We start from the raw sequence: 18,617 nt of genomic DNA on the forward strand, positions 1-18,617 counted from the left end.
GTTTTTATCTGAAAAGCAAGTTAGTTTTTGAAACTTGATGTGATACAGCTTGAGCCGAGAGACTGCATTCTTATTGTTTGGCATCCAGAATCAGCAAAGCTCTCCGCTAACATAACAAGATGAAGGCACCATCGAAGCTCTTTATTTAACCCAGAGCCTAGGAAGGAACTGGGCACACAAAGGAATACGTACCATGGGATAACCTGGAATAACTTAATTTCCCCTAGAATCTTTGTTAATGACTGAAAACTAAAGAGGTATTTCAGAAGTTTAAAAAAAAATACAACATAAAGTCAAGTTTATTCTATGTTGATAACTTCTCTTCATTTTTCATTAGTGAAAAAGCCCCCATTTTACTTTATTTAAGTTTTAAATGAATTTCCTAAAGTCTCCTGTCAAAGATGAATTTATAACTTTAAAAAATAAGTTAAATATTACATAATATAGACTCACATATGTTTGATACAATATGCTATTTTGACCTTTTTCTTCAGCTGCAGTAAGAGTAATTTTGACCCCTTCAATTGAAGTTGACAGGTTTTATAGCTGGAAAAAAGATGTGTATGTTTAACAAGTAAAATTACCTTGTTTTTTTCTAGATGGGAGACTTAGGAATTATGCCTCTGGTTAATGAATAATAATGTGATAAAAAAGAAAAGAAAAAAGAAAGACACTATTCACATACATACATGATTTGTCTTTCTTTGAGAAGGTAATAGATTAATAGTTATTGTTACGGGAAGACCCCCAAACAAAATTCTAAAGATTTATATTTCTGTTAACAGCGGACTATTCCTAGCAGAAAAAGATTTTCTTTTTCCACACTATCTCATGCCCCCCTCAAGCCCCTACCCACACCTGGCTGGCTGGAGCTAGATAGAGACACTGGCTTCCTGTCATCTCACCTGGGATCTGGAGGAAATGGTGTGAAGGCTCTACACAGCCATTTGTGGGCCCCGTTTCCAGTATCCATCACTGCTTTGCAGTTTCTCTTAAATTTATAACAGTTGACCTACTAACCGGTTCCAAGAAACAGGTTCGGACTTTGGCAGGCTCACCTAACCTCTTTGTCCTTCCAAAGTACATAAATGCTAAACTGTGCTTGCTGTGAGAGAGAAGCATTCCAAAAAGGCTAAAACCCAAGTGTCTTGCTGCTCCGGGCAGCTTGCTGTCATCCTTCCCTAAGGAATAGTTTGCCAGCCCGCCCTTGGCATCATTGCTTCGGCCCGGATTAAGCACAGGTGACTGAGAGTCTGCCTTATCTTCACAAGGCATTAGTCACTCTATAAAAGTTAAATTTATTATGAAATGCCATGTTTGTGTTAGCATATATCGTCTCTGGGAAGGTGGAAACAAAGGCATGTCCTTTAAGGCTTCACATGGGGAAAACACATCCTCTGGAATTTAACCTTAATTTGAACCAAGATCTGTGAAAGAAAAGCACTTTGGTGTATTGTTTCCGAGACCCACCCTTCTCTCCCTTATCTAAATGCAGCTACTTTTGCTTTGTGGGTTTTCTTTTTTTTTCTTTCTCCAAACTCTCCCAATACCAAACCACACTGCTTTCTCTGAGTTTAAAGTTTATCCTTAAAACAGAAGTTAAGATAACTGTGAAAATTACCCTTTAAAAGTCAGTCATTTTGTCACACTGATTGTGAAGTTCTTGAAGTTGAACAAATGCTTGAACACTTGATTCACCTTTGTTGCACATTTTGTTACTTTAAGGTATGCTATGGAGGCTGCTTTAGGAGTGGGGGGCACGGGTCGGTGGCAGAGTGCTTTCCCAGCATTTGCATGCCCTTGGTTTGAGTCTCAGCACAGCCAAGAGAAGTGGGGGGGGGGATTTAAGAATGTCCTTATTTCCCCAAAATGTATATCTTTTCTAAGATGCTGGCAAATATTGCAATACATGCGTGGTTCTTATTTTGTTAAAAGAAGAGAAAATTACATGTAAAAATTGTAGTAGAAGGCAGAGAGCTTTTTTAACAGTGGAATCAGAGTGGGGTGCAATTTGAAAGGCCGGCTATTGAGGCCTCACTGTTTGCAAAGCCTTTACAGTGCTTCTCATGCCTCTGGCGTCGTAGATACCATAACCATCCTCCAAATCCAAAGCTCCATCTCTGCTGACCCTTCATAGTTGTTTAGAAAGGAAAGTATTGCAGTTTCAACAAATACTGCTTAGGTTAATGATTAGTTTCCTTACTATTGCTAACATCTACCACCAAGCCTGCAAGCATCCAAATCATTTTCCTTTCTTGACTTTTGTTATACTAAAGAAAAATCACAAACCAAATTCTAATGTAAGTTTAGATAGTCATTTATTCTAGAAAAAAAAAATGACTTTAAGTATGTGTATATTATGTCCCTGTCAAAATAGCTATCTTCAATGTTATTAATATGAAATTTTCTTAGCAAAAAATATGAACAAAACATCTGTAAATTCCTTTGACCAGATGCCTTATTATCATATATTTCATTTAAATGGTAATGCTGAAATTATTTTGGTAGTCATTTTTTTTTTAATTTGGAAAGGAGAGAAAGTTAAAAATAGAATGTGTGCCTAATACATTTAGAAAATGTGTAATGATCCAAGTAATACCAAGTCAGAGTATCATTGTTCCCCACCCAAGGCCACCATAGCTCAGCTCCAACCAATTTTCTTTATTAAAATTAGTTTAAGAATACCCAACAATGATAGCTCTTGTGAGAAGCACACAGAGAACTGCAGCAAACAGCATTCATATGCACAGCTAACAGCCATGAGCACCCCCACCCTTTTGAGACACCTGAGCTCACTGGCGACCTCTGCTTCCAAGTTCTCCTGTAAAGTGCAGCCTGAGCTTATTTCATGTCCCCAGCCCCCTGCTTCAGTTCATGTTTCTACACTTCCAGACCAGTGACAGCGAACACAAACCACACAGCATTGACAGGGCGTGGGGGCGAGGGGGAACGGGTACAGGATCATTTTATTCAACACATTCAACTAAAGTGGGTTTTCTAAGAACAAAATTCAAAATCTTCCAACAGATGTGGATGTCCTTTGACACCAAAAACCAGTCGTACATTATCTGCTGCTATTGTCCTCTGCCTTCTCTTTCACCAAAGCCACAGGACTGAGTGACAAACACATCCCCAAATATATTGGTGTGCTTGTCACTCAAACATGCACATACATATTTTGCATCATCAAATTTCTGCATGCATTCTCTCCTTTGCTTGCTCGTACTAGCCTTTCATGCCTTGGCACCACCATCAAGCCCACAGCAGGTTTCAAAAGTTTGAACAGCCTCCTCATTCCACATCACAGCCTTGTGTTCATAGCGTTGATGTGACTCCATTAAGCAGAGTAGTGGATAACAGAACCAATTAACCAGGTCTCATAGGTGCTCACAGAGACCGGAACAACAATCATGGATCCTGCATGGGTCCATCCTAGGTCCTCTGCATATATGTTATGGTTGTGTAGTTGGTGTTCTTGTGGAACTCCTAACAATGGGAACGGGGGCTGTCTCTGACTCTTTTGCCTGCTTTTGAGACCCCTTTCCTCCTACTGCCTTGTCTCATCCAACCTTGATGTGAGGGCATGTGCCTAGTCTTATTGTATCTTGTTACACCATGTTTGGTTGCTATCCCTGAGAGGCTTGCTCTTTTCTGAAGGGAAACAGAGGACCAGTGGATGGGAGGGGGGTAGAAGAAGAGGTGGGGAAAGGGGCTAGGGGAAAGAGGAGGGACGGGGAAGTTCAGGAAAGATGTGATATATGAGAGAAGAATAAATAATTTTTTTTTTCAAAAAGAGTAGTGGATAAAAGTGGAATACCACCATTGAAGACACAGCCTGTGCTGTGTGATGGTGGACTCCTTGGGGAGGAGGCATGGGGACAGAAAGAGCTATCTGGCAGAATATTTACGGCAGGACTTTCAATGAAGTGCTTTTTCCACAAACATTTGAGATGAGATGCACTGCAGAAATTAAATGAAGTCTTTGTACTGTACTTTAGTATATGAAAGGAGGTATGCGTTAAACAAAACTCGTAGAACTGGACACTGTGACACCTTTATCTCCCAAAGAAGAGATTCCCAGGAGGAAAATCCACAGGATGGGTTCAAATTAAAATAAAGAGGAAAGAATCCAGCTCTAAGCAATGCTTCCTACTCCAAACCTGCAAGGAATTCACAACTCCGATGATAGAGCATCAAGGGGAAACCTGAAGTCAGCTGTAAGTGTCGGATCTTTCCCAGTCAGGCAGACAGCGGTTCACTTTCAGCCACTTGATCTTCTAGCCCCATGTAATGAAACCTACAAAATTCCCTTAGCTTTTCCCATTTTTCTAAAGAAAAATATCAAAAATGCTGCTGAGTATACTCCACACTGGAGAAGCAAATTGGAAAATACTTAGCACAGATTATTTTACAGTATACTTATCACAGGCTTAGAAAAATTTAATTCTCACCATTTCTAATCAACCAGCCCACTAACCAACCAGCCAGCTAACCAACCAGCCAACTTACCAACCAACCAAAGCCCACTGCCTACATTCCCCAGGCAGAAGATTTAGAATCCGTGTTTGAGCCAAAACTCCACTAAAACCACACTTGATACTGTCCCCAACCAAAAGGGGCCTCACAATTATAACCACTGTGGGAGTTATTTCCAGAACCCAAACCCTGGTTTGGCTCCCTCGGTGTGCTGCCCTGGCTTTGAGTCTGACTGATTCTGCTGGTGCGCAAGCATGCCTACCATACCCCAAATGCTCTGCAGTACCTCTAGGGCTGCAACCGTCTTGGTTTGATGGATTAATGGTCAAGATTCCAAAGTTCATCTCTCCACCCTTACTACCACCCTGGCTATTTCCCAAGCCAGCTCCACCCCTTCTAATGTTACCAAAACCACCCTGATTTCCCAAAGCCTCCTGGATTCTCACCCAGTCTTCCACTTCTTTCTGTCTGTTGCTATTGTGCTTAGATTCAGCATTGAATACCAGCACACTGATTCCTTTAACGACCAAATCCTCTCTACAAAGAGACTGGGCAACCTTATCATTTGTAAACACAGCAAAAGCCAAAGCCCTGAGTGGTTTGGAAACAACAACAGACATCTACAATTTTCCCATGCTGACAGAAGACATGTCGAAGCCCCTTGGCCACTGTGTCTTCTGAATAACGTCCAACAAACAACCTTTTGCTTCTCAGGGGCTCCTCTGGGCTTTCATTCATACCATCGGCTCTCTATCAAATGTCCTGATGACGTTACTTTCAGTTGGGTTTCATATTTTATAAACTGAACGAAGTCAAATCCTTCTAGTTTTAAGATCTCTCCGGTCCTGCACCATAGGATAGTCCTCAAAGCACCTACATAGTCTGTAAGTTGTTATGCATGGGAGATCTGACACTATTCAATCAGATGTTTTCTGGTTAATTCTACTTTCGCTGCTCAAGAAACGCCTTTCCTCTCCATTTCCCTTTTGTTTTCTTCTGGGAGTTGACAATCTAGACCAGACTTCCCCAGCCATCATCGGGGGATGCAGATTTCCTTCCACCAGCCAGACACCATTCATACACTGAGACACTGGATTCCTGTAGTGCAGACCGCATGCCCTGGAAACGGGGCGCAACAGTGAACAGCAATACTGTTTCATGGTCTTTGACGATGTTTCATGGGACTCGTCATTTTCATCTTCTGTTACCTGGATATGTTCAGACATCTTTGCTTAGTTCTCTGCTAGCTGCTAGGAAGCACAATGAGGAAACTGAGGCAGGAAAGAATCAGAGATTGGCCAAGCTATTGGTTTGTGCCCACCCCAATCAACTCTTCATATGTCTATCATTGAAGACTATCTCTACCACTTGTCAGTGATTGATTATATACTGTTGTTGTTATTTAAATTCACAGTATAGAATAGGTTTCTTCATGGAAATTATATATTCACATGGAACAATAAGTTAACAATTTGTATACTTTTACCTCTTAGACCTGAGTCTCTGGTTTTCTTCAACTTTGCATGGCATTGGGTATATATTTAATACAAACTTTCTTTTTTTTTGGGGGGGGGGGTTTCAAGACAGGGTTTCTGTGTGTAGTCTTGGTGCCTGTCCTGGATCTTACTCTGTAGACCAGGCTGGCCTCGAACTCACAGAGATCTGCCTGGCTCTGCCTCCCGAGTGCTAGGATTAAAGGTGTGAGCCACCACCGTGCGGCTACAAACTTTCTTAAAAGAGAATGCCCTTGTATCTTTTATTGCCTCACTGCTCTAAAATCTTTCTAAGAATAATTTCAGATGACTGTCTTTACAGCATATGTAGATACTCTATTATATCATTCAGTAATGTTTCAATAATAAGTGGTATTAAAAGCATTTTGTGATAACACAACTATTAGAATAAGCCAGCTTTGATGAAAATACCTATAACCACAGCTCTAGCAGCCAAAACAGGAGGATTATTAGCTCAAGGGCAGCCTGGGCTACTTAGCAAATCCCTGTCTCAAGAAAGAAATTAAGGGCTAAGGAAGTATCTCCATGGTAGAGTGCTTGCCTAGCATGTACAAGGTCCTGGGTTTATAAGCGGAAGGACGAAAAGACAAATATCAGACAAAACTGAAGGGATGAAGGATGGGCTTTGTAGCTGTGAGAAGAAAACAGTTTGGCAATTGCTGAAATAGAGAAATAAATGAGACAGAAAGAACCAAAGGTGATTCCAAATGCCATGAGCTCAACTTAGTAAATGCTACAGTGTTTGCAAAACTGTAGTTACGAAACAGGCAAATAAAAACTAAGATCCAGAGTATAGGGTGTAGAGTTCAGTGGCAAAGTAATCTCCCGCATGCACAGAGGCCTGAGTCCAATCACAGCAACACAGAAAAAGAAATAAAAGTACATACGAGTGTGTTCAGAAAAAATGTAGATAAGTTGTCCTCACCTGTTGAAATCCCAGTATGCAAAGGTATGCAAACCAGTTAGAATATGCCAGACTACTTACTGGTCATGATGGGTATTGTTAAATAAAGCCACATTAGGTAAAACTATAAGCAAAAATATTTGTATGAGACATTTATTTTAATTGCTACTTATATGTTTCTTAACTTCTGAGGAGTCACATAAAATAACAAAGTCAAGCATAGTGTTTAGCTAATAAAATTACAATACGATAGAATCATAAGAAGTTTGGGGCTGGGCATAGTGGTGCACACCTGCCTTTAATCCAGCACTCAGAAAGCAGGGGCAAGCTGACCTCTACGAGGCAGACGGCAGCCTGGTCTACATAGTGAGTTCTGGGACAATCAGGGCTACATAGTGAGAATATGTCTTGAAAAAGACCCCCCCCCCCTTTAAAAAAAACCAAGTTGGTTGTTGAGCTGTGGTGATGGGAGAAACTAAAAGATAAGAAAACCAACCTTAAAGCACCTTGGACTTAACCAATACATTAATCATTTCATAGTTACAAAATAATTCATGTACAGTATAAGAAAAAAAAAAGGATGCTCTTGGAGGAAATATCTCTTCTGTTGATATTTTGAACAGCTTTTGTTTTTGTTATATTTAGAAATGTTTTATTTTTTATGTGTAAGTATTTCTTGCAGAGAGGATTAAAAGAAAGAAGTAATGGGGGAATTTTCTTAGTTACATCTATTGCTGTGGCAGAACACCAGAACCAAGGCAGCCTATAAAAGAAAGTATTTAATTGGATTTATGGTTTCAGACGGTTAAAGTCCACGATGGCAGAGCAAAGGCAAGGTGGCAGGAAAAGCTGAGAAGTGCATTTGATCCAAGAATAGGAAATAAAGAGAAAGCACATATGAGTCTTTGGAAACTTCAAAGCCCAGCCCCAGTGACACACCTCCTCCAACAAGGCCACACCTCCTAATCCTTTCCAAACACTTCCACCGTCTGGGGACCAAGCATTCAAATGTATGAGCCTATGAGGGCCAGCCTCATTCAGATCACCACCAGCATATTACCAATGGATAATAATTAAGTCAGTAGCACACCTGGTGCTAGCAATACAAAGTTAAATAAGACAGTGTCTTTCCTAGTACCATCCAGTCCTGAATGAGTAATAGCTGTAAATAGTTACTATGCAGTGGGATGGGTGCCATAATGGTGTTAGTTTCAGAAAGTCTTTTGCAGAACAAGTGAGGTGGGGATCTTACTGTGCTCTGAGCTTAAGGAAGGCTTCCCCAAGGAGATGGTGTTCAAGCTGAGATCCTGCGGGGTTTCGATTAAGGAGTCCTTGGGAACTTTCATCAGAATGATTCCTGCTGAAATGAGAGACAAAACCAGATGCAGTGAGCCAAGAGGTGAATGTAGAAATTGAGACAGTGGATAGAGACCATTTTCCCCGGGAAATTACTTTCTAACTGTTCTGAGAGACTTAATAAGGAATTTCATATTGCATAGTACAATTACACGCCGATGGTAGCCATGCTTCCTCTTTTTCTCCTGGGTGTTAGTGAATAATTGCTTTCCATTTATGCAACGTCAGTGACACGAATCCTTTCAGCGCGAGCTTATCCCCGGAAGAAGGGTTGTAGCTGCATCTTTGCATTATACATGCCTTTGTTTCCCAGTTCTGCTTTCCTCCTTTTCACGACTTGGGGTTCCACTGTCTCTCTCTCCAAGCGCCCCTGGTACCTGGGCGGCTCTAGGACAGCTTCCTCCTCAAAATGGTCCGCTAAGCTCCAGCGGGTTGAGTTTTCAGTCCCCGCTACAAGCGTCACCTTTAGACACGGAATCCTGTTACACACTGCTTCTCCAGCTTCTCCTCTCTCGGGAGACATAGGAAAAGTTTAACACCGGCACACTTCCACATCCTCTCTAATCCTCCAGCGATGTCTTAATAGTTGCCAACAATCTTCATCTTAAAATGTCTCTCTGGCCGGTGAGATGGCTCAGTGAGTGAGGGTGCTCGCCACCAGCCCTGATAACTTGGTTAAATTCCTGGAAGCCACATGGTGGAAAGAGAGAATAGACTCCCGACGTCCACGCACGTGCTATGGTATGCGCACAATCACACACACACACACACACACACACACACACACACACACATATATATATATATACAAAATAAATAAATAGAATTAATTAAAAACATCCGATCTCACCTCTAGAACATTGTTTTGTTTTGTTTTTTACTTTCAACAGCAGTTTACCAGCAGTCACTCCAGCTCTCTAAAACTCATTTGCAGAGGAGTTCTGATACAATGTCATATCTAGGTTATTTCCCATCTACTTTTATCTACTATCCTAATTTGACTTAAATGCGTATTTATCTAACTTTTTCCTTTCTGTAAGACTCCTCCTTTTTTTCTCTTTTATTAAAGACAGATTTTTTTTCCTCACATAACGTCTCCTGATTACAGTTTTCCCTCTTCTCCTCCCAGTTCCTCCACACCTCCCCTCCCATCCAGGTCCACTCCCTTTCTGTCTCTCATTAGAAGACAAACAGGCTTCTGTGGGAATATAATATAATATGATAAAATAAAAATGATGACATTGGAGTTGGACAAGACAAAAAAACCAACAAACACAAAAAGGAAAGAGCCCAAGGGAAGGCGCAAGAACCAGAGACCCTTTCATTTACACACTCGGAAATCTCATGAAAACACTGAACTGGAAGCCATCATATGTACGTATGGTGCAGACCTGTGCAGTCCTGTGCATGCTGCCTCAATCTCCGTGAGCTCCTATGATCTTTGGAGATCCTGAATTGTTAACGTTGTCTAAACTGTAGACTTCAACTGTGCAGTGTGCTGCATTGTACATGTGAGTGTTTCCTCACGTGATGATATTAATATGTGGTTTTCTGTCCTTTAGGGAACACAAATACGCCAGATTAACTAGTACCAGAATCTTAAACTCCTCTAGTGTAACAATATATTGCCGGATGATCTTTAACAAATAATTAACCAAAGTTTACAGAAAAATAAAATACTATCATAACTGTGACCTTGAATATATACAAATACATAAAAGATGGATTTTAAAAAGTGCATTTTAAGCTTGAATCCAAAGTTGTTAAAAAGGACTTCAGAGGAATAGCCAAGACTTAGTGACTTGAGAATAGAACATGGAGTCGCTTTTTGTGTCTGGTGCTAACACATTTGCAGACTCAGCGTGACTCAGCCCCTGAGAATGGCCGTAAAACTCAGACACCACACAGTAGAATACAACAAAGCCTGGAGTGTCTGGGACAAGGAGTTCCCAAGAGAGGCCAAAGACACACTGCGGTGAGTCCACGGCTGTGATCACCCACTGGGGTATTTGCTGAGTCAAGGATTGAGTTGTGTACCATTCTTTAGTATGTAGCAATCTCTAGGCTGGGCCTACTGAAAATGGGGTTCCAGATTAAATCCAACAACTATAGCACGAGGGGAAAACACTAAAAGTGTTGTGGAGGGTTACCAATGTTTCCTGGAACATTTTCTTAGCTTGAGAAGCTAAGACACCTCACAAAGCTCAGAGAAACAAACACCAGGAAAGGAAAGGCTAAAAAAGTAGTTGCTGGTCCCATGAGGCAAAGGAGATGGAAATTGAAAGGCTTGTCAAAGAGCAATGCAGCATTTATTTAGATCTTGGAATAGCTATGCTCGGCAAGGAAGGCTAAATTAATTATAACTAGTCCAGCCTTAACCACAAGGTAAGTGTCTCAAACTCATTCACAGCAAATTTAAATCTCTTTAGACAATATCCCCTAAAATCTACTGGTTTTCCACAGTCAATATTTTTCATTCAACTAAAAATATCCAAGAATGCCAAGAAATAAATTTCTCTGCTAAAAGTCAAGAGATACAGAAATAGATACAGATATTATAATTATCACATGCAGACTTTTTTGGAAGCCTTAGAACTCAAAAAAGGGGGCTGGGGCCAAGGCCTGAGGATGTAGCTCAGGAGGTACGGTTCTTGACTACTGTGCATGAGGCCCTGAGTTCAATTCAGAGAACAAGTGCTGCACACTGTAATACCAGCACTTGGGAGACAGAAGCAGGGGGATTAGGAGTTCAGTCGTTCTTGGGAACATAGAGAATTTTAGGCTAGCCAGTGATACCCTAGATCCCACCTCAAAACTCTATGTATCTCAGGGCTAGAGCGACGAATCAACACTTGAGAGTGTGTACAGCTCTTGCAGAACTGGAATTCGGTTCCCAGCCCCATGTTTAGTGTCAGACATCTGCTTGTAGTGTCAGCCCTGGGAGATCTACTATGTCTGGCCTTAGACATTGTGGTGGACACCCTTCATCTCGGCATTTGGGAAGCAGAGACAAAAGGACCGTGAGTTTGGGGCTAGCTTGAGCCTGTGCCAGACAATAACAAACAATAAGGAAGCAGATGTCAAGAGACAATTTCAGTCCAGATTAGAACCAGTCGAAAAGTGGCCTCGGGAACTGAGAGAGAGGCCACTGGTGCCAGTCAGTCAAAGAGAAGAAAGAGAATGGGAAAAAAAATCTATGAAACATCAAATACATGTAGGGTGTGATAGAAGGTTTGTTGTGTGTGGTTATTATTACTGTGTGGGTGGAGTCGGCATTCAGAAAAAAATCTGAGCTAGTCTCTGTACGTGAAGTGATACTACCTAGAAAATTTCCAAAGCCGATGAAAGATATGCCATGGACTCAAGAAACTTGGAAACACAGAACACATCCTAGCCGAACAGCTCCCAACAACAAGTGTAAATAGATGAGTCTCACAGCTAATAGAGTTTAGGGAGGGGCAGGGAGGCCGTGTGTGTCCTGGACCCTGCTCTGAAGAGGAGAGACTGTTTGTCACTCAAGGACAGATGTGTAGCACCTGCTTCAGACTGTGGTGCAAGCCAGAGTGCTGCTGGGCCCCTTTCTCTTCCCCATCAGTAAGCTTTCACCCAGCACCTGGTAACATCCATTACTGTTGTGAGAGGGGCAAAAACATGAAAACAAACCCCTGCTCTGTTGTCCTGGAGAACCTGCTAGAATCTGAGGGAGGGGCTGGGAAACTGAGGAAAAACTTCTTCAGCATTCCAGACCTCACACTAAGCACATAGTGGCAGTCCAGGCCACCACAGGAGGAATGTCAAGTGTGCTGTGCACTGAAAATTACTAGGGCAACCATCAAAACCCATTCACCTCAAATACTGACTAAATTGACTAACATTCCAAACTAAGAGCCTGATAGAAGGAGGAGAATGCATATCCGGGTGATTTACCTCAGGCTTTAATTTTCATTATGTATAGCATGCACCCTTTAATATTTTAAGAGGTGGGAACACATTAAAAGGAAAAAAGTCCATGCAAAAAAATAAAATAAATAGTCGACAGAACTGGATCCAGAGATGACAAAGATATTGAGAGTACCGGCAACTTGAACAAGAGATAAAACTTAAGGATCCAACACAGACGAGCAAGAGCGAGGCTATCAGCTGACTTACCAGAGGAAGCAGACACCAGAAGTTAGATACAGCCTCTTTTAAGTTCTACGAATTAAAAGCCACCTGTAACAACCTGGGATTTAATGCCCAGGGCTCCCTTGGAATCATGATAATACACGAAGGGATGAGCTATGGTTGGGAAAAGAATGAGGTGAGACAAGTGAGTGTTGACTTGTCAAAAAAAAAAAAATACAATACACGAAATAAAAAGAATATTCTGTTCAAAACAAACATCCATAGCAACTAAAAATCAGTTGGTGGCACACGCCTTTAATCCCAGCACTGGAGATAGAGAGGCAGGCCGATCTCTGTGAGTTCAAGGCTAGTCTGTTCTACAGAGTGAGTTCTAGGACAGCCAGGGCTGTTACACATTGAAACCCTGTTTTAAAAACAAAACAACAAGAGGAGAAAGGCAATTGACGGGATCAGGAGAAATAATGCAAAAACCTTGAGGGAAATGTTCATCCAAATATTTGTTTGGTGTTGAGATGTCCACTATTTCCTGAAGTAACTGCTCAGCCTTTGGCTTCCTGTGGATTGCATCATGCGACCCACTAATTTCTACCCTTTGCACCTCATTCTGCCCTCTGTAGAGGTGGGGAGGCTGTCTCTCACACACGCTTAAAGTAACGATGTGATCCTCCAATTTAACAGACATGCTTTATCTGTGGCAGACATTCCCGGGCTAACTATCCTTCAGCAGTCATGGTTTCGTTCCTAACCGTACCTCACTGTGTAGTTCTCAAACAGGTCCTGTGACCTTGAAGGGACACATATGTTCTCGTCTTATGCTGTAGCATCCAAGGGCTTTTTTCTTCTCTATGGAGGGAACTCTTGCTACTTACTCATATATTCCTGTGGAAACTTCAGTCTTGAGAGCGTAGGCCTTGCTTGTATTCACTGAAAGCTTTCATTCTGAATATTAGGCTAGAAAATGATATGCCGGCCCTGATAAGAGTTGGAGGCTCTTTTCATAGTGAACAGTACTGTGGTCCAAAACTGTGGTCTTTCAAATAGTAATTAAGGTGAGGTTATGGGTGGGGTAATGGGAAATGTTGACAAGGACACACTAATTAATAGCAGATATATGAGCAGTGACTCAAGAGTGGAAACGATTTTCAATTTGCGAATGACTAAGAGAATAAAAGATATGAAAATGAGGAAAGGAGCCTTGTTATTGAAAAACACCTTTAAGTATGCATATTATCCATCAAATACCATGTAGCCAAGTATAAAAATAAATTGGGAGTTTGTATTAAAAAAAAAATGGACTGTCAGCTAGCTCTGTGGTGGCACAAGCCCTGAAACAAAGTAGCAAAAACCTTGCCAATGTCCCCTCGCAGGGATACACTGACAGTTGAGTGTGTTGGTTTTATTGCTTGTTGAAAATAAGAGAGACCACACACCAAGGAAAGCGGGCATTTCCATTGAAGGTGTCAATCCAGGATCGAGGTTTGTGGGAGGTCATTGGTAGAAAGTCCAGAACATAAACTTTGAGTTGGAAGCAGAAGTTGGGTATCTCCATAAACCTTAACTTGGGAAAGAAAAACCAAAAATGAAACTAAAACTATACTTTGCAAGGAATTGGGAGTTGTTATTTGGGGCGGTGGGATGTTTACTTTTTTGTGGGGTTGTCCAGGGTACCTTGTTCTTATCTGGGCCTAGACAAAAGATTACAAAGTGTTCTTGTTTTTTGCCTGGGTCCTCTGTGGTTACTGAGTGGCCTGATCTAGTACGGGTGCTTAGAAAAATCATTTGATGGATGAGTTGCCCCTAGAGAGGAGACAGGACTCCTCCACCCAGATTTTATGGAGCTTGTATTGAAGTAGAAATAGCAAGTTCAAACACAGAAACTGGAGGGCAGACCACAGGTGAAATCATCCTTTTATCAGTGAAGTGAGAAACGGTATCCTAACCAAAGGTTTGTATCCCTAAGACCTTGTCTGGTGGCTCCACAAAAGATGCTGTCTTCTTCTAAGTCACCCACTGTACTAACTTACAAAGTGTCACTTTCACTGTGTGTCAGGAATTTGCCAAGGATTCAGGCCAGGGGCATCCTTTTAATCTCTGAAAAAATGGAGTGTGTCGCCATTATGGGTGGTGCAAGCAAATCTTTTTCTTGGAATACTTATGCTGGGTTAAATATTACTTAATACAAATAATTTTAACCTTATTTTGGCTTTTGAACTGCATCTCTCAGAGGGAAAAAAAGGCCATTTCCCAGAGCTAAATAGACCATCAGTAAGGGACAATTCCCATCTGGAAGACAGAATCCTTCCATAGCCAGAGCAAAGAAAATCAACAGTCCCATTCACCACCAGAAAAAAAGTGGGCTCCCCCGTCTTCTGGAATTCTGTTTGCATGTGTCTAAATTGCTAGATACTTGGCTCATTCCTGGCACTAGGTGTGACAACTCACTCACTCAGCAGCAGCAGCAGCAGCAACAACAACAACAGCAGCAGCAGCAGCAGCAGCAGCTTCTGTGCCTGCCATAGCCCATGCTCTTGGAGCATCAAAAGGAGATGAAGCCTGATTAACCATTTTGAAATCTATCGGATGAGGAGAAGTCCTTACAAAACAACTTTTATACGCTTTAATTAAAAACGTGTTCCGGCAGCTCAGAGCTGAATGGGCTTCAGGGGGAGCAGGGCTGAGCCGGTTGCTATGACGACACCACCAAATCTTTTCACGCTGCCACCAGGCCCTTCCTCAACACACTGACTAGCTAGCTCCCCCCACCACTAATTTGCTTCTGTACCATCTTTCATTCCCTGGGTCTGTCCCCTGGCCTAGGAGGCTGTTGGGGCCTGAATACCTTCTGACATCTTTGCTGTGGGACTTTCTTGCTCGGGGGGCCTCCTCTTTCTGACCCTCACCGTTCTCCATGCTCTGTTCCTTTTTTAAAAAAAGTTACTCCTGAGCTTAAAAATACTTCATTATTTTTTATAACAATACAGTAATCGCTGTTTGATACCCCTTTTTACAAATCCAATTTACCAAATCATGAGTGTAGCTGAGAAGAGCATCATAAAGTTCAACGGTTCTTATATGTCGAGGCACTGGGCTGCCTGTATCTCAAGGGATGCTTTGCTAATGCCCAGTTCTCGTCTCTGTTGCTGAGGGTACCCTAAAGAGAGGACTCTGTTCTACTCCATCAAAGTCACGTTGTGCTTTCTCTTTCTTAAAAATATTTTTATATGTTTTAGTGTTTGCCTGTATGTATATTTGTGTACCATGTGGGTGCTAGGACCCAAACCCTGGTCTTCTTCAAGAACAAGTGCTCTTTATTCCTGAGCCTTCTCCAGCCCCAAGTTGTCTTACTCTTAAAAGCTCAGGTTATTACACAAACCATCTGTTTAAGTGAAGTTAGACGTGGGGATACGTGTCTAGAATCCCAGTACTTGTATGTGCAAGGTGGGAGAATTCTGGGTTTGAGGACAGCCTGAGCCATATAGTGAGACCTCATCTCAAAAACACAATACCTTAAAATATATATCGAATACAGATGCTAATGGCTGGAGAAGTTGGGTTACCTTACTTTATCTTAGAAGGCTTTAAAAATATCTTTAAAATTGTGGTTGGCATACAGGGAATTTAATAGTGCTTCAGGGTTCCCGTTACATGGTGTAATCAAGAACTGGGTAGGACTGGCCCCTCTTAGGACTCAGCAGCCACCTCGAGGAAGCTAGTATCTTTGCATTCCTATATATTATTCTACAGCTTCTTAATGCTGTCCTTTGAGTCATCAGAGGCCTCACAACCTTTCACTTTGACTGTAATTTCAATTTAATCTTTCACCTATTCTGCTATATAGGATGAACTAGGTGAACAGAATGTAATGGAGATCATTTCTTGGTATTTCTAATTTCCTCTACAACTTAGTCTAGGGTTGTTATGGCTATCACTATCGTTGTGAGCTATTTGTTAGATGAAATAAACATTGCCTCTCTACTGGCCTGACTCAGCAGAGATGTTGCAACTCAAGAGTCAGGTGTAGCCTGAGGAGTTAATCCCTGGTCTGCTATGGCCCATTGGTTACCACTATGCAGAGAAGTGAGTCTTTCCATTTGTTGGGGACCTAAAGTCCAGTTCTGAGTCTAGGACTCCAGGTCATAGTATATCTTTCCAGCTCCAGCTTCCATATGCAGAAGTCTTATCCTCTGAAGAACTAAAGGACTGCCTTAAATTACTTATTGTATAAAACTATGTCTGAGAAGCCATGTGTGTTTCTGAACCATAGTAGCAAATACTGTGAAATGTATCCAGCACAAAAGACAATATTTCTCCTAAATGAATCAGTGCTCTGAGTGGCTTCTACATTTACTTCTTATAACTAAGAAGCCACTACATCAGAGAGAAAGAGACAGACAAAGGCAGAGGGAGACAGAAAGAGAGAGAGGGAGAAAGAGAGATAGAGACAGAGAGACAGAGACACACAGAGAGAGAAGAAAGGAAGGAGGGAAGGAAGGAAAAAAGAAAGAGAGAGAGAGAGAGAGTAGGAAGAAAGGACAGACATCCAATGGTGGTTAATACAAACATTCTCTTAAAAGTATATAGGCTGCATGACCTAGCTTTGGGTGGTTTAACTCATAAAGGGACCGCATCTCTTATTGTTGAACATATTATTGAATATTGTTGCTATTTGAAGGAATTTGAAATTTTACTTCATTTTACTTCTGTCAGTACAAAGAATGGGAACCCATGCTTGTCTACCTCATGGGTGTCTCCTTAGGTGGGTACTAAAGAAAGTGCATTTCAATTCTCTGGATAAGTAGCTGGAGATAAGCTTTCAGGAGCCTGAAACAAGTTTGAGACATTAAAAATGAACACTCAAAAGAGGCACATGTGAAACATCAGCCAATTTCTCTTTAATATGAAGGAGGGGTGGGAATCAACCAGCAAAAATGTTCTACACCATAAATGTGAGCTGCTTAATCACACACATAAACTCAAGAGGTGCGAGGCATCCATCCTGGCCATTTAGATCAGCTTTGCAAACATTCTGCGGAAGTGACCTTACAGGATGAGTGAACTGAAGACAGAATGCCTTTTTTTTTTTTTTTTTTTCTGTTACTGTATCTATACCACATAATTGGTTGATTTTGTTTTTTCCAGGCTGGAGTGTGCTTTGGGGCTGCACTTTCCATAAGACTAAATTCTCATCTTTACTGAAATGTTTTGTCTTCTCCCAGCCTAATCCATGGCCAAAGAAATTGGAATATCTTTTGTTTAGTAATTCTTCCATCCTGTGATGGCTAGCTCACCTGAAATCACATAATCCTGGATGTGTGCACTGGCACTAGACAAATTGTTTATGTGGGAAAACCACAGAGCTGTCCTGTAGCTTCTGTGGAGAGGAGCACAGCAGTCTCCCACATGTGCAAAATATATGCCAGGACTCAAGGCAAAGATTAAACCTTCACTCTATGTTGCAAAGACAGTTTCTTAAAGGTGATTGAAGGGGTCATCTTCACTACATGCAAATGAGCCCATCACCAGGATTCAAACCTAGCTTTAATAAGTTAATAAAAAGGAGGGTAAGTGTCCAGAAGTCACTTTTTCTTTATAACCTCTAATATCTGGAGTTTAAAACTCAGGTAGAAAACAGAACTTAAGCTAGGTGTACAGTGTGTACTTGTAATCCACACCCTAGGAAAGCTGAATGGGAAGGCTCATGAGCTGGAGAGAGAATTTTCCATATGCTTCTTCATTAAATACACAGAACATGGTCAAGGTAGATACTTTGCTTATTTTTCAAGTAAATGAAAAGTATAAAGACTGCACTCCACAAGAGTTAATGTTTTAATATAGTTTTAAGAGTTTAAATGTTTTAAGAGTTGTAATATGCTCTATGGGGACCAAAAGAAAAGAAAGGAGAAACTGGCTTCTTTTCAGTTTTATCTACAACAATGAAATTTTATTCTTCTCTTCTCCATCCAAGCGGTTAGACCTAAAAGCTGAAGGGTAGTATGAGGTTCCCAAAAATATATTGATGTAGGTTTCTCCATGTGGAAAGCAATTAAACAACAGAAGCCTGGTGTCTCCTGATGAGACTGATACCTAGGTGGAAGCCTTCAATCTGACACACTTTTTAAAGTTTACCCCAAACCGGCAGATCTGTGTTTCCTGCTTCCTTGCTGTGGGTACTGGCCTGAAGATGTAAAGATCTCATAAACACTCCTCAGCACTTTTATTCGATGTGGTTTGCTTGAAGGTTG

General features: G+C 41.3%; 1 pseudogene; it reads right to left on the reverse strand.

The window, feature by feature from the left end:
• Window positions 1-4,581: 4,581 nt before the first annotated feature.
• LOC118595667 lies at window positions 4,582-5,702 on the reverse strand (annotated as a pseudogene).
• Window positions 5,703-18,617: the final 12,915 nt, after the last annotated feature.

This window comes from Onychomys torridus, chromosome 14, assembly GCF_903995425.1.
Source record: "Onychomys torridus chromosome 14, mOncTor1.1, whole genome shotgun sequence".
Lineage (NCBI taxonomy): Eukaryota > Metazoa > Chordata > Mammalia > Rodentia > Cricetidae > Onychomys > Onychomys torridus.